The sequence below is a fragment of the Bubalus bubalis genome, chromosome X, assembly GCF_019923935.1.
Source record: "Bubalus bubalis isolate 160015118507 breed Murrah chromosome X, NDDB_SH_1, whole genome shotgun sequence".
Classification (NCBI taxonomy): domain Eukaryota; kingdom Metazoa; phylum Chordata; class Mammalia; order Artiodactyla; family Bovidae; genus Bubalus; species Bubalus bubalis.
The window spans coordinates 39,499,482-39,514,201 of NC_059181.1; the positions used below are offsets into that span (position 1 = coordinate 39,499,482).

The following is a 14,720-nucleotide window of genomic DNA, read 5'->3' on the forward strand; positions in this document are numbered from 1 at the left end:
GCTCTGAGTTAATAACCAAACAACCTCCTGCTTTGCAGCTTTGAAAACTCTTTGGCTATTTTCTCCTTTCCCACTCTTTATACTCAGAGGTGACTGCCTTTTGAAAACCCCATTAACCAGACATACCATTTTTGGCAGCTCAGACGGTAAAGAATCTACCTGCAATGTGGGAGCCCCAGGTTCGATCCCTGGGTGGGGAAGATCCCCTGGAGAAGGGAATGACAATCCACTCCAGTATTCTTGCCTGGAGAATTCCATAGACAGTGGAGCCTGGTGGGCTGCAGTTCATTGGGTTGCAAAAGAGTCTGACATGACTGAGTGACTAACATTCACTCTTTCACTTTTCACTGTTTTCCTTTAAAAGTGTTCCCTTTGGGGACAAGGAACTAGAAACCATCAATGAGAGAACAGAGTTTCCAAAATTGCTCCCTGCTGCTGCTACCGTAATCTATGCCAGGGCTGGGGGTCTGGCTGTGTTTTGGCCTCTCTGGGCTCCCTGAATGAAAGGGAAAGAGGATCCAAGGCCTGCTGTCATTCTGGCACAATCACCACCTGAAAACATGGCTTCTGTCCGTTGCTCAGGAGCCAACCATGCCTCTCCACTGTCTGCAGTGTTTATCCCTCAAGAGGTGTGATTTTTGAAATATTTATTTATTTGACTGCATCAGGTCTTAGTTGCATCACACGGGATCTTCAATCTTCATTGTGGCACGTGAGATCTTAAGTTGTGGCATGTGGGATCGAGTTCCCTGACCAGGCATCGAACCTGGGCATCCTGCATTGGGAGCGTTGAGTCTTAACCACTGGACCACCGGGGAAGTCCCCTCAAGGGGAGTGTTTTAACTATGCCTCCTTCAACTCACTGGCACACCTCTCTGCTCTCCCTCCCTTCCCCTTACCACAGACGCTGGCGTTTGTGCCCCCTGACCATCTCCTCACACCCTAGAAGGACCTCTCTCTCCCCTTGGCCTGTGCATGCCCCACCGTCCCTCCGAGTCCAGCTGAGGTACCCCCACTCCCTTCAGGCAGCCTCTCTGTGTGCGTCAGCCTCTTTCTGACCTCATGCACTCGTCACCAGCATCATACAAGTTAGTCCAGTGGTGCGACCTCCAAAAGGACATGCCTCATCTCCTAGGCCTTCTGCAGGGACACTGCACATTAAACATATATATGTGATTGATTGGCAAGGACATACTGGGCTCATTTCTTATCTTCTTTATTATTATGATGTGAATATCTTCTTTATTATTAACATATTCATACATGACACATAAAAGCAACAAGCACTGTCTTAGCCCATTCCTCAACTTCTCTTTCCTATGGTTTTTCTCTGTGCAATCTTGCCCTACAAGTCTTAAGAACAAGTAAGAAACTTTAGTTGATCGACAGGCTGTTTTCTTCTGTTTGTCTGTTTTGGCCACACCACACAGCTTGTGAGACCTTAGCTCCCCATCCAAGGACTGAACCTAGGCCCTCAGCCTTGAAAGCATGGAGTCCTAACCACTGGACCACAAGGGAATTCCCCTGTTTTGTTTTTATTGAAGTGTAGTTGACTTACAATATCACGTTAGTCTCAGGTGTACAGTAAAGTGATTCCTGTATGTATGTGTATATATATATATATTCTTTTTCAGATTTTTCCAATTCTTTTCCCTTATAGGTTATTACAAAATATTGAGTATAGTTCTCTGTATACAGTAGGTCTTTGTTGGTTATATATTTTATATATAGTAGTGTGTATATGTTGTTGTTGTTGTTTAGGCACCAAGTCATGTCTGACTCTTTCTTGACCTCATGAACTGTAGCCCACCAGGCTTCTCTGTCTGTGGGATTCTCCGGGCAAGATTACTGGAGGGGGTTGCCATGCGCTCCTCCAGGGGATCTTCGCCACACAGGGATTGAACCCACGTCTCCTGCATTAGTTGAGGGATTCTTTACCACTGAGCCAGGTGTATATATTAATCCTGTATAAATTCTGATTCATTTTTGTTTTTTGGCCATGCCATGTGGCATGTGAGATCTTAGTTCCTTGACCAGGGATAGAACCTACATCCCCTACTTTGCATGGTGAATTCTTAACCACTGGACCAACGGGGAAGTCCCATTTTGTTTATCCATTTATCCATTGATGGACACCGGTTGTAGCCACCTTTTGCCTATTGTGAATAATGCTTTCATGAACCTGGGTTAATCACATCTGTTCCTTGTCCCTGCTCCTAATCCACTTTTAGCACAGTCGTGACAGTACCTCGGGCAGAGTTTAGAGTTCTACTATTTTGTGTAATGGTATATCACGCCTGCTTTTTTCCATGTTGCTACATACTCTTTATAATCATCCTTCTCAATAGCTGCTTTAGAGTCTAAAGCAATGCAGTGCCAGCTTAGACAAGTTCTCACAAGCCTTCGCATCCCGCATCCTTTGAAGGTCTGGAGCAAGACACATTTGGAAAACTCTCTTGGGAGAAGCAGTTTGAGCTTGTAGCACAGACACCCCTGGCCTTGCCTCCTCTGACCTTTCATACCCAGGCCCCATCAAAGCTTCAGGAAACGAAAAGAGACAACCATGTCCTGCACACAGATAACAACAAGCTGAAAGACAAAGAGAGGAATTTCTCTGAAGTTCTATCCTGGACATGGGAGGGGGACAAAGAGGGTGAGAAGAAGCTTGAAGCAAAGCAGAAGTGTGTTCTGGGGAGTCTGCATTCAGCCTCAGAGCACAGCTGTGAGTGAGCCCGCGCGGGCCAGGTGCTGGTCCCCCACCTGCATCCTTGGCGCGCATCCTTTGGTAACCCCCACAATGCACTGCAACACCGCTGTCCCGCACCTCCCCTTGGCTCGTGCCCAGTGTTATAAGCCGCATTCACACTCCTGCAGCACAGAGAGCAACACAGGCAGGACAAGCTTTTGAGGACCCAGGGACCCACTGCTGACAGCCCTGGGTGCCTGGTAGGGAAAGAAAATGTTTTGTTTGCCTTTGTGTTTTGTTCACAGAGCCTCCTTCCCCAGCCCCGTTCACCTTAACAGCATCCCTTGAAGCCACAAAGCAGCTTAAGCATGCTGCATTTTAAAACTTTGAACGAGGCTGGTTGGATTCCTTGTGTTAAAATCCTTTTCCTCCTTTAAGAGCTGAAAGGCGCTTCCCTGCTCAGCCTGGTTTTAAAACCCTCACAACCAAGCATGGAAAATTCTATAAATACCAAATGCAAACCTGGAGTTTAACCTTTAATTATTCTAGCCTCCAGCTCAACCTCCCGATTCCACCACTTTCTTTCTGTACGTAGGCCTTCTTTAAACTCTGTCCGGAGCTTGATCAACGTGAATAAAAATCTCTCCTTGGGAAGACGTTCAGAGTGCCTGAAAATGAATAGGCATCGTCAAGTGGATGTGATCTCCGGAGAACCGCGCATCTGGCAGCCTGTTTTGCCGCATTGATGCCAGAGGTTTGCATTGCTTTGATTGTCTGAAATCACTGCAGTAATCCCCCAAACAGGTCAAGCCTATATATTGACTTGGCTCCATTTCCTCCCAGGCAGTCTCCTGGATGCATTTGTTCTGTGCAGCACTGTTCCATCTACCACTGCATAATGAACCACCCCAAGATCAGTGGCTTGAAACAATGACACATCATTTATTTTGCTCACATATCCACAGTCTGGGCAAAGCCGGGGGGACAGCTTGTCTCTGCTCAACACAGTGTCCTCTGGGGTGGCTCAAAGGACAGGGGTGACTCAACGGCTAGGGGACTGGACTCACCCAAAACCTCACTCGATCTCACAGCTAGTGTTGATGCTGACTGCGTTCGGGACCTCAGCTTGGATTGTTGGTCTCTCCCTGTGGCTTCTTGGCTTCCTCATAGCGTGCTGGCAGGGTTCTAAGGGTGAGTGTCCTGAGGGAACAGGGAAGGAGGGCATGCATTTTTAGGACCTAGTCTCAGAAGTCACACGTCTTCACGTCTTCTGTATTCTGGTGGTTGGGGCAGTCATGAATTTTGGATCAGGTTCAAGGGAAGAGAGTATCAACCCCACTACCGGAAGTGTGGTCACGGGAGTGTCATTGTCACCTTGGAGAAGAGGCCGTGGGGTGGGCCGCGTGCTGGCTCTGTGCGTCTGCTCGGGCTGCCTGGCACACATCTTTGAGACGGGACACAGCCACGTAGAAGTGTAGCTGACAGCGCCTGAAGACACAGTGGGGTCAGCCTCATAGGGGAGACAGAAACAAGTCGACACAGGGCTTCCAGGGAGGAAGGTGTTTTCTGGAGTGGAAGGAGTGATCAGCTTTATTAGATAACTCTGAAGTTTAATCAGAGTTGGGCATGAAGTCTGGTTGGGGGTGAGGTGTGTTTCCTTGTCTCCACCTCCAGATTGGTACTGTTGGCGTCAGGACGGGGCAGCAGAGCTGGGCCCTTTCAGGACTTTGTGAAGCCGGGAGAAGCCTTTGGGCCCAAAGCAGGGCTCCCCTGGGCACCATCTCGGCCGAAAAATCTCTGCCTAGCGCGTCAGCTCCTTGCTCTGGAGGTATGTTCTCACTTTTCCTGTGACCTCAGTTTCTACCCCAGGCTTTAGAAACAGGGTGAACACACCCAATACTGGTGAGCCCGGGGGTTCTTCACACTGGACTTCAAGTGTGAGTGTGCTGAGTCGCTTTAGTTGCATCCAACTCTTTGCGACCCCATGGACTGTAGCCCACCAAACTCCTCTGTCCATGGAGTGGAGTTCTCCAGGCAAGAATACTGGGGTGGGTTGCCATGCCCTCCTCCAGGGGATCTTCCTGACCCAGGGATCGAACTCATGTCTCTTATGTCTCCTGCATTGGCAGGTGGGTTCTTTACCACTAGCGCCAACTGGGAAGTCCCACACTTTGAGGGGATGGGTCTTTACTGTGTTCACAGACAACACCCTAATAATTCGTCAACACTAAAAACAGTGAACTAGCCCAACAAGTTCATAAATCAGTTTGATAGGCCAAACTCACATTCAGGTGCCTTTGTTTGTTTAAGAAACATTTATTTATTTATTTAATTTACTTAGTTCTTTATTTTTGGTTGTGCTGGGTCTTCATTGCTATCAAGGGGTTTCTCTAGTTCTGGTGAGCAGGAGCTACTCTCTCGTTGCGGTGCACGGGTTTCTCATGGCAGGGGCTTCTCTTGTTGTGGAGCACAGGTTCTAGGGCTCTCAGGCTTCAGTAGTTGTGGCTCCTGGGCTCTAGAGCGCAGGCTCAGTAGTTGTGGCACACGGGCTTAGTTGCCCTGTGGCATGTGGGATGTTTCCGGATCAGGGATTGAACCTGTGTCTCCTGCATTGGCAGGCGGATTCTTAATCACTATACCAGCAGGGAAGCCCTCAAGTGACTTTCAAGTGGCCTCAAGCTGAGTAGTGAAACATTTTTTGCACATTTGGACTATATTTATTTACAAATTACATTCACGTGCTAATGTTTTCTGCTAAGAGCATAAAGCCGTATATATGTGTATGAGACCCACTCTTTTTTTTTTTTTGTATTTGAATTTTATTTTATTTTTAAACTTTACATAACTGTATTAGTTTTGCCAAATATCAAAATGAATCCGCCACAGGTATACATGTGTTCCCCATCCAGAACCCCCCTCCCTCCTCCCTCCCCATTCCATCCCTCTGGGTCGTCCCAGTGCACCAGCCCCAAGCATCCAGTATCGTGCATCGAACCTGGACTGGCAACTCGTTTCATACATGATATTTTACATGTTTCAAGGCCCATCCGAGACCCACTCTTAACAATAGAGGTTGAAAATCTGCATCTCAAATGCTCTTCTGAAGCTTGAATTTTTTTTTTTAAAAATTTGACCACATCAATTGGCATGTGGGATCTTAGTTCCCCGATCAGGAATAGAACCTCCACCCCCTGCAGTGGAAGCACAGGGTCTTAATCACTGGACCGCCAGGGAAGTCCCTGAAGGTTGAAATTTTAAAAATGTACTCCAGTGGCGCTAGTGCTAAATAACCCGCCTGCCAATGCAGGTGACCTAAGAGACGCGGGTTTGATCCCTGGGTCAGGAAGGTCCCCTGGAGAAGGCATGGCAACCCACTCCAGTATTCTTGCCTGAAGAATCCTATGGACAGAGGAGCCTGGTGGGTTACAGTCCATAGGGTTGCACAGACTCGGACACGACTGAAGTGACTTAATACATACGCCTGTCAACTCTGATGGAGATCCTGATGTTTCCTCCAAATGGGGCTGGCAGGGCTCTGGAACCAGTAGCTGGCTAGTTCCTTCCTAGCTGATTCCTGCTTTCACAGTTTTATCGGCAAGCCACAGTTTCTTTAGAGGAGCCATTTCAAGCCCCTTGCCCATTTTGTGATGATTAGTTTAGTTAGAGCGAGATCATAGAATCTGTAAATCCATTCGACATGGCATTCATAAGAGGCCACTTACTGAGGTGAAAAAGCATGCTGGCCAAGTTTGGGGACTGTCACTCTTCCCTTGGCATTCCTTGCCTGTCACACTGGAGGCTGAGCAGTGACATTCAGCTCTAGTAAGGTCCCATGATCAATCTGCATGTTGCATAATGTTCAGTATAACAGTCAAGTCTTGCTACAATTCTGCTGCAGAACAAACACTCTAAAACTCAGTGGCTGATAACAGTAGGCATTTCTGTTTTTTTCTTGCTCCTGGTCTAGCGGGGCTGTTGGGGGTTTGATGGATCTTGGCTGTACTGGGTGTTTTCAGGCTGCAGGTTGGCCCGGCTTGGTTCGGGCCTTCAGATTTTGTGCTGATCTGGAGCCCAGGCTGATGTGACCACAGCCACCTAGGACCTGTTCTCTTAGTGACAGCAGAAGCTCAAGAGGGCAATCCACACACCACAGGACACATTTAGAGTCCTGCTCACAAGCCACGTCCACTAATGTGCCTTTGGTCAAGTCCAACGTCACTGGCGTGGGGTGCAAGAGATATATTCTCTTCCGTGGGGCAGAATATATTCTCTCCCACAGTGGGAGGCACTGCAGCGTGACAATGGCAAATATTATTAATGCTATTCCACATGAGTAATGAATTAGGATCAAAGCACCACAGTGATATAAATAGAAATTCTCAAGTTCTGGTATCTTCTTCCTATCTGTGTTTGTTTGCTTGGGCTGCCGTAACAAGGTACCATAGACACGGGGGCTTAAACAACAGAGATGTATTACCTCGTAGTTCTGGAGGCTAGAAGTCCAAGATCAAGGTGTGGGCAGGGCTGGTTCCTTCTGAAGGCTGCAAGGGAAGGATCTGTGCCAGGCCACTCCCCTTGGTTTGTCTTTCTCCTGTGTTTCTTCACATCATCTTCCTTCTCTGTGTATCTGTGTCCAAATTTCCCCTCTTTTGAAGGACACTAGTCATATTTTTTTAGGACCCACCCTAGAGACCTTAGTTTAACTTGATTACCTCTTTAAAGAGCCTGTCTCCTAATAAGATGACATTCAGAGGTTCTGGAGATTAGGAGTTCAACATGTGAATTTTCGGAGGGGTGGGGTGGGGGACACAGTTCAACCCATTAACACCACCCCTCAAAGAATGGTGTTGTGTATCACTAGGGTGTGTGAGCTCCCACTTTGGAGACTTTCTGGCATAGAGATGAGTGGAGAAAGTTCTCTTGCACCTGGCCATGACTGATACCTCTTGGCCCAGTGTTGAGCAGAAGACAAAGGCCCCAGACTTTTAGGCCCACTGCAGTCCCACAGCCATCAGGAGAAGCCCTGATCTCTTTGGCTACACCATACCCAAGCCTTAGGTTAAGTTCATCAACACATCTCTGCCAAGGGGGAAGGGGTTGAGGGAGGGATGGATTGAGATTTTGTGATTGGCAGATGTAAACTATTATATATAGGATGCATAAACAACAAGGTCCTACTACATAGCACAGGGAACTATATTCAATATCCGGTGATAAACCATCATGGAAAAGACTATGAAAAAGAACATATATGTATATGAATAACTGAATCACTTTGCTGTACAGCAGAAATTAGCACAACGTTTTAAATCAAGGATACCTCCATGACATTTTTTTAAGTTCATCAACACATCTCACACCCACTTTGCTGGGGTTAGGGGAGGAATCTATCTCATTGGCTATAAGGTGTCATGGAGGCAAAACCTGTGCGTCAGTCTTACCATCTGTGAAATGAGTACTTTGCCTCCCTTTAGTGGGGTGTCGTGATGTTTCATGTTTGCTAGAAGAGTCCTAGAGGAAAGGGCAGAGTGATCTCACTGATGATTCTATAGAACAACCCAACTTTTCTTACTCATGCTCAACAAGGGGTCTGGGACAAAGGACTGAACTTACCTAAGTCTGCGTTCCAGTGAATAGGGCAGAATGGTCCGGCATGTACTCAGGCAGTAAACGTCTTTAACATCTTACAGGAGCTCGCAAGGAGGCAATTCTCTTAGCAGACTGCCCCTGAACGCTGGTCTGATTCATTCCTGAGTGCTGTGGCCCACATGTGCTCGCTGTTACAGCAGAAACAAGTGTCCTTTCTGCCCCATCAGCATTTTCCATCCTGGCATAAATTAGGTACATGCTCGCCATTTCATTAAGAAATTATGTCTCTGATGTGATGTGCGCGTCGGGTTTCCAGAGGAGGACACAAAAGCCTGCCTGTGGCTGGGGACAGCCACTTCCCCTGAATACAATGACCGCTCCTGTGACACCTTGGCCTTTAGGGAGAAGAAGAGGCGACACAAACTGCCCCACTGGACCCGACACTGCAGACAACAAGACTAGCAGAATGATCAACAGCTTCCTTTCTTCTTCCCCACCCCCATGCCTGGTGTTGGAATATTCCAGACATCTGGAATTATGACTGGTTAAATGCAGTCAAACACAGATTTCTTTTTGTGGATATATTGTGATCTAAGACCCAGGAGGGCAGGGATATTGGGTAATTGCCATCCGTGCAATAAACATATTATGGAAGTTTATAAACTTGGCCTATCTCTTGGCTGCTCTAGGCTTCTGATGTGTCTGGGATGGCTTTGATTTGGAAATCGCTTAGACGATAGGCAGACTTTTCTTTGCTGAGCATTTGCAGTACAATCTGATAAACACATCTGTGGCAAGTCCTGTTTGGGGTGGTTTGGGGCAGACCAAAGGAGAGAGTACTTTTTACAAAAGAAACACATACATTAAAAAAAAAAAGCGTTTGTGACTCAGCCAGGGTTGGGAAGAATGGAAAATATCACAAGATATTCCGTGCACACAATATCTAATCTCCCTTTTAGACAGAAGAAATTCAAATGAGCCTCTGCCATTAAAACTTTGATTATCAGAAACTTCGTCTTAATCAGAGCTTGCCATAAACTCTGGGTGCTCAGCTGACTTGTGTATTTAACATGCCTGATAGTGTCTGCTGTTCCAATTATCCAAATTTTTTTCTCAAACTCGATTTCCCAGGGCCGCATGGTGTTCAGCTAATCAAGCTTTCACTTTTTAAAAAAGTGTTTATCTCCAGCTTTCAACATACACACTGTGTATACAGACACACAGGCACCAGATCTAGGACGATGTCAGGGTACTTTATAGGTGGCTGAGCGCAGAGTGGTATTTGCTGATGCACGGGCAGCTCTGGGCCCTGGGTGCACCTCCTCTCTGCCTCTTCCCCGGGCTGCCTACCCACCCCGGGACCCTCGTCTGACCAGAAGTGCTAGGAAGGCAGAGGGCGTGCTCCATGGACAGATATTTCGCCGGCTCCCAGCTTCCCTCTGCCACCGCCTCCTCAGCGGCTCAGAAAGATTAGCCTTCAGGAATGTGGTTAGCACACTCTGCACTCATAACTCTACCGCGCAGATCACAGCACACAATCACAGGAAATGCCGCCTGTCAGGACGACGTGCACGCTCACGCATCAGTTCCCACACATGCCACACGTGGCAACGTGTACACACACACATACACACGGTGCCCTCAGACCCACGTCCGGCACACCCTCCACTCTGTTCCCCTCATACCCAGCACGTGCCCTGCAGACCCCTGGGCCCCAGCAGTTAGGGGAGAAGATCTGATTTTTTTTTTTTTTCAATCACTGTGGCCACTTTGCTTCCCATTCTGTGTTTGGTTCACAATGGTCAAGAATTGTTGAGAAAGTCTATCTTGGCCCCATTCCAGGCACCGGAAGGGATGGGGCCAGAGATTGTGTTATTTCAGTTGTGGGAGGGGAGGCCCACGATGGCCTGCCTGGGATCCGGCACGATTGCATCCCGCAGCCTGGCCGCCTGGGGCCAAATGTCCACGCAGCATCTTCTGCGCATGCCCACCAAATCGCACTGCCCTTTGAACCAAGCTCTTTTCTGCCACTGGAATATTCTTCCCCTCTTTCTCTGCCTATTGAAATCTTCCCCTTTCCTCGATGCCTTGCACAAGCTCCATCTCTCCTGAAGAGGCCAGCTGGAAATGATCTCTCTCATTTCAGCTCTTCAAGGCTTTATTTTCTATGGCACTCATTGCTCCCAAACTACACACTGCCATTGGACGTTTGGGGTTTTTTCTGCATGTGAATATAGGGACTTTGTTTTGTAATTCTCTGCCTCCTGATGCAGCTTAAATATGACGACTTACACATAACAGACACTCAACAAATGTTTATGCAGGATGATAAGACTAACAGCTACCATTAACTGAGCACATACTGTGGGCCAGGCACTTATCTAGATGAGTCTATTTAGCCTTTTGGGTTTTGATTAAATACATTTTATATATACAATACTTTAACTTGTTCTCTTTATAAAAAATTAAAATTTAATACATGGAGTAAGAAGAGAAAGCCTTTCCCATTCCACTTTCCACCCCCTTTAATCACACCCCTTTATCTCCTGAGAGTTAATTACCCTCAATACTTTATTCTATCTGACCTTTGTCTAATATTCTTATATATCGGTAAGATATACATGGGGCTTCCCTGGTAGCTCAGCTGGTAAAAAATTGGCCCACAATGCAGAAGACCCTGGTTTGATTCCTGGGTTGGGAAGATCCCCTGGAGGAGGGAATGGCAACCCACTCCAGTACTCTTGCCTGGAGAATCCCCATGGACAGAGGAGCCTGGCAGGCTATAGTCCATGGGGTTGCAAAGAATCAGACAAAATACATATGTAATTTTAAATATATATACACAGAACTATAATAGTAACTCACAGTTTAAATGTCACAAAACTGTAAGAGGAGAAGTATTAGTTTTATTTTAGAAAAATTGAAGCTCAGAGAGGTTGATGAACTTTTCCAGTGTCACACAGGTAGAAATTGGAAGAGTCAGGATTTGAACTTGGCCTCTGCTCCTTCACTCTGAATCATCGTGGGGTTTAAGAGTTGCCTCTGAACCGCCTGTGTCAAAACACCTGGAGGGCTTGTTAAATGTATAGATTTCCACCAGGCCCTCAGCCCTGGGTCCTGAGTAAGTTCAGGATGAGACTTTAGATGGTGGAGGACAACCATAACCCACTGATACATAAACACTCTTCTCCAAAGGCTCCCATGGTGGTGGTCTCCCGCCGTCTAGCATCATCTATTCCAGCTAGACAGTCAACCAAGGGTCATACAGTGGTGGTGTAGCACTCCCAAGTCAAGCTACCTAGGTTCGAATCCTGGCTGTGCTACTTCCAACTGTTAACTTGGGCAAATTAATGAACCTCTCTGGGCCTCAGTCTCATCTGTAAAATGGAAATGGTCAATATTAACGCCTCATTCCTAGGGTTGTTGTGAAGCTTAAATGAAAGTAACAGACATAAAGTCCTTAGAACAGTACCTGGCAGAGTAACATCTGTACAGATTGCCACTGTTGTCAGAACTAAACTATTCTGGAAGCTTTCGGGGAGCCCCTTAGGTCTCAGGCTACTGTTCGATTGTGGGATTACACATGCGGTTCTCAGTGATGTTCTTAAGTTGGGTCTTTTCTGAGGGCCCCTGCACAAACATCCCGCTTGGGTGTGCCTAGAAAGGTCCCTTCGAGATGAGGCCATTCCCTGTGCATCCATTATAATGACAGGCAGCTGGAAGGACTTTCAGAGAATCCTGCCGCCTCTAGAGGCTTTTTCTTGTTTCTACATCAAGTGTTCGTTGCTCAGTCGTGTCTGACTCTTTGGTGACCCCGTGAACTATAGCCTGCCAGGCTCCTCTGTCCATGGGATTGTCCAGGTAAGAATACTGGAGTGGGTTGCCATTCCCTCCTCCAGGGGATCTTCCTGGCTCAGGGATCAAACCAGGTCTCCTGCATTGTAGACAGATTATTTACCATCTGAGCCACCAGGGGAAGCCCTTTTCTACCTTACGTCTTTCCTGCTGCTGTATTAGAGGGCAGCCTTTTGTGGCTGCTGGTGGTGTCCAGTCAGATGCTCTGCATTGACCCCAGCTGAGAAGCTCGCAGTTTCAGCCTTCTCTGGGGGACCTACAGCAGCAGCCTCACCCAGAGCCAATGACTTGGGGCTTATGTGCCTTCCTGCCCCCATGGAGGTGGCTAACAGTCGGTGACTGAGTGATATGGGAGATAGAAAGGCCCACCCCCTGTGTCAGGGATGGGAATGAATGACTCTGTGATTCTGCCTCCCCTCTTTTTCCCTGGCCCCCCTCCCACCAGGGGATCAAGCTGAGGCTAGGCTTTGGCCAAATCTCCGTCTTTGCTTGGCTTCTTTGCCCCTCCTAGTCTACTTCCCTCGCACTGTTCCCTTGGCCTCCTGAGATCCCTTCCCTCAGTAATTCACTTGCGCAAGAATCCATGTCTGGGGCTCTGCTTCTGGAAAACCTGACCTAAGACACTGCTGGTTACCGTGGCCTGCAGTAATAGCCCTCGAGATGCACGGAGACTGTGACCAAGCCATTCCTGGGTCTCTCTGTCCCCCACTAAAGTAATTAGTTCCCTCCTAGGGCCTGTTTTCTAGCCTCTAATCAGAAGTTGGTATGGGGGATGGGTGCTGAGGTTGGAGGAGTATAATAAAGGAAAGAGGGAAGCATGAAGCGTGAAGCTGAGAAACTCAGTCACCTGGAAGCCAGGAAGAGTGGGAACGTTCCACTCAAAACCCGATGTCAGGACCACCCGCTGGAGACACTCATTTAGCTCTCCTTTCTGTGGATGTGCAGTGTGAGGTCATGAGCCCTGAATGCCAGCAAAATAACATTAGTTAGTGCTGCTTGCTGCAGGTACATTAAGCTTGGTCTAGTGAAGGCTGGGTACTTGGGAAATACAGAAGAGTTTTAAACCTGTTTATATTGTTGCACTGTAGGTTTGGAGGGACAGGAAGGCTCTGGAAGTTCACATAGGCCACTGACATGGACCTGCCCTGGGCTGTTACAGAAATAAAATGGCCACTGGGAATGGCTGTCCCGCCCACTGCCTTTTGGTCAAGCACTTTCTTGACAAGTAGTTGTTGACATCAGCGCCTTTGTGCTTCTGTCTGCAGTTGAGTTCCCTGAATACTGTCTTTGCAGAGACTGTTTGGTAGGCAGGTGATGCTGCTGTCATGCTGGACGTTTGGTTTTTAACTCCCTTCCTTAGTTCTCTGAAGGGAGCCATGAGATATGTGGCCTATTCCGCCCTTCAGAGGTCTGGAAGAAGGCCTGGAAAGGGGAAGTCAGGTACCATTAGGACGCTTTGATTCTCTATAAAAATTATCTCTGATTTCAATACAAAATATCATTATGATACACTAATTAGGACAAAATGTAAAGAAACTCCTCCTTAGCTCCTGGCAACCACCATCCTACTTTCTGTGTCTATGAGTCCGACCGCTCTAGGGACCTCATATAAGTGGAATCATACAATATTTGTCATTTTTGTGTCTGGCTACTGTTTTCCACAGTGGCTGCACCATTTTACATTCCCGCCAGCAGCACACAAGGGATCCAGTTTCTCCACATCCTCATTAACGCTTGCTAGTCTCTGTTTTTTCTGGGTTTTGAAAATAGCCATCCTGATGGGTGTGAAGTGGTCTCTCCTTGTGCTTTTGATTTCTTTACCTAAACTTTTATTTGTTGGGGAAAGAGTTGAGAGTAATGAGGCCTGGACAGGATGCTGACTGTGAGTGGACCAACCTTGCCTGTCAGAAGCCAATCTTCCCACCTCCGCCAGGTCACCCGTATCCTCCGGGGCCTGTTGTATAAAATATGCATGAAGTGTCAAACTCCCTTCCTCAAGGATTATTGATGCCATCAGTTTACATATAAAAAGTGCTTCTAGATATTTTGATGCACGCACTTTATCTCCTGTTAATTCATTTTCTAAATAGCAAGCAAGTTCAAATCCAGGGGACCCAGCAGCTGGAGTGGGGCGGCCTGGGTCACCCCGGCATAACAGCACTGGGCGCTGGCTGTGGGGGAGGGAGGAGCACAGAACTGGGAGCCATCCTTCTTGTTTTTCTTTCTCCCATCTCTGTTAGCAAGATTTTTGTTTTCGCTTGTGCAACACATTCCAGTGTCTGTTGTCAAGCACACATAAGACTTTCCAGGAAAGCCAAAGGCCAAGCCCTGGCTGACTTAGCTGATAAAGATGCAGTGAGCCACTCTCAGATTTGGACAGTTTATTACTTACATAAACAGTAAAAGGAAGATTAATCAGAGGGGCCAGCTCCCTGGGTGTTTGTCTTACCCCCAAAAGGATGACATCAAAACAAAATGGGCTGATGGACCCATTCTAGGCTGGTGGTATAAACATGTAAAACTAGGCAGTTTCGCACAAGCTCTATCGTGAGGGGGGTGGCATGAAAATTTTCCAGCTCATCAGACCCCA

General features: G+C 47.4%; 1 long non-coding RNA gene across 6 annotated transcripts in view; it reads left to right on the forward strand.

The window, feature by feature from the left end:
- LOC102408422 overlaps positions 1-14,720 on the forward strand; it is an 84,414-nt gene that overhangs the window by 40,338 nt on the left and 29,356 nt on the right. For 5 of the 6 annotated variants that reach the window (XR_006548814.2, XR_006548816.2, XR_006548811.2 and 2 more), the window contains exon 4: positions 3,282-3,440. The exons of the other annotated variant lie outside the window; for it this stretch is intronic. This is a non-coding gene — a long non-coding RNA (uncharacterized LOC102408422). The remainder of the gene's footprint in view (positions 1-3,281; positions 3,441-14,720) is intronic. 6 annotated transcript variants of the gene reach the window in all.